The sequence below is a fragment of the Gekko japonicus genome, unplaced genomic scaffold, assembly GCF_001447785.1.
Source record: "Gekko japonicus isolate JY-2015 unplaced genomic scaffold, Gekko_japonicus_V1.1 scaffold1719, whole genome shotgun sequence".
Taxonomy (NCBI): Eukaryota; Metazoa; Chordata; class Lepidosauria; order Squamata; family Gekkonidae; genus Gekko; species Gekko japonicus.
This window is the reverse complement of record NW_015159764.1, coordinates 301,300-303,170: the sequence shown is the minus strand read 5'-3', so window position 1 is coordinate 303,170 and position 1,871 is coordinate 301,300.

The following is a 1,871-nucleotide window of genomic DNA, read 5'->3' as shown; positions in this document are numbered from 1 at the left end:
CACTATCCTTGGTTCTTTTACTCTGCCAAACTTAACATGTATTAATGTGTGTGGGGGGGAGTGGGACTAACTGCAATTTTTTTAAGGAAGAAAACTGCATGAGGGGAACAGGGTGGGGAAAGCATCTCTCACCCTATGCCTGTCTTCCCCTTCTAACTGCAGCCCCTAACAGTTTAATCTTGGGGGAAAGAAATAACATCCTAACAAACAAACAAAAAAGGGCCAGAAAACTATATACTACATGTAGTTGTTCCCTGAGAGACAAGTTTCCAATTCAATTCTCCTCCACTGCCCAGTTAGAAGCAAGTGAGTCTTGATAGCTGGGATTTGCAAGTCCCATTTATCACTGTACAATGGAAAGAAGAAAAACAAAAATCACTCTGTCCTCCCATATCTTGATAACATGTGAACTGGTCCTAAGATAAGCGCTCTAACAGTGCCCCATCTTTTAAGCTTTGACAATAAGCCATGAATTGTGAACTCCACTTTTATTCCAATGTACTTAACCTTTTCAGGCATCTTTTTTTCTCAGTTAGGCTGGATCAAGAGCTGGCAGTCAATTATTTTTCTACTTGCCATGTTTGTGTTACATCCAATGAGGAATATATTCCACACCATAGTGGCCAGCAAAACTCCAATTTTACTTTTCCTATGCAGTAAAAATGGTATGTTATCTTTACAGTTCTGTGAAATTTGTACCGAGAAAATGCAAATTCTTTACCAAGCAAATGTAACTTATTCATGGCATAAATTAATATTTAAATTAATTGATACTCATTTTCACAAATACTTCTTCCAGTGCAGTATAGTAGTTAGAAGATTGTACTAAGGATCTGGGAGACACCATTTCAATTCCACACTCTGTTATGAAGCTTGCTAGATGACCTTATGCCAGCCATACTCTCTCAGTCTAACCCACCCCACAGGGTTGCTGTGATAGGGTTGCCAGCTCTGGCTTAGGAAATTCCTGGAGATTTGGGGACAGAGCCTGGGGAGGACAGAGTTTGCCGAAGGGAGGGAGATCTATAGGGATATAATGCCATAGAGACAAACTCTCCAGGGCTGCCATTTTCTCCAGCGGAACTGATCTCTGTAGTTTGGTGATCATAATTCTGATAGAACTCCTTGCTTTCAAAGTTGTTATGGAGGTTGGCAAGCATATTTTGTGAGGTTAAACTGGAGGAGGAGCAGTGCCTACCACATTGAACTCCTTAGATGAAGGGCAGGATAAAAATGTTCTAGATTTTTTACAAGGAGATAATAAATTATAGATTTTGCCAGCATAGAGTTGTAGCATGGAAGGAGGGGGAGAAATTGGGGTGTCTTTTGGAAACAGGGACATAATAAGACTGGGGTTTTGGCGGTGGAGGAAGTGTTCTTAGAATTACAAAAGAAGGTCTTGTTTACAGATTCATCTTGGGATGTACCCACACATCACTGGCTGCTGCACATTTGCTACACTACAGCAGTCATTTGCAACTGGACTATCATGTTCACACAGGAAAATTCAGTTGGAAATTAGTGTTATAGCACCAATAGAACAACATCCAAATAATGTGTGGGTACAGCCTTGAAAGCTGACATTTGAGAGAGGTTTTTGTTTTTTGTTTCCCCTGGTGAGGGACAAAATCACAGCCACTGAACATGTTCAATTTCCAGATTAATTCTGACAGGGGGGAAAAAAACCGAGACATGAATCCTGATGCCTGTTTTGGGATTAAGTAGCCCCCCAACCTGCAGCTGTTCTGCTTGATGTTTCCTATGCTATGTTGACAGCTCTGAATGATTAGCTGATGTCACCTCAATGGCTGTCAATACAGAAATGGCACTTGAAGCTACAAAAGTGAAAGGATTTAATGGCTTGGAAAGTT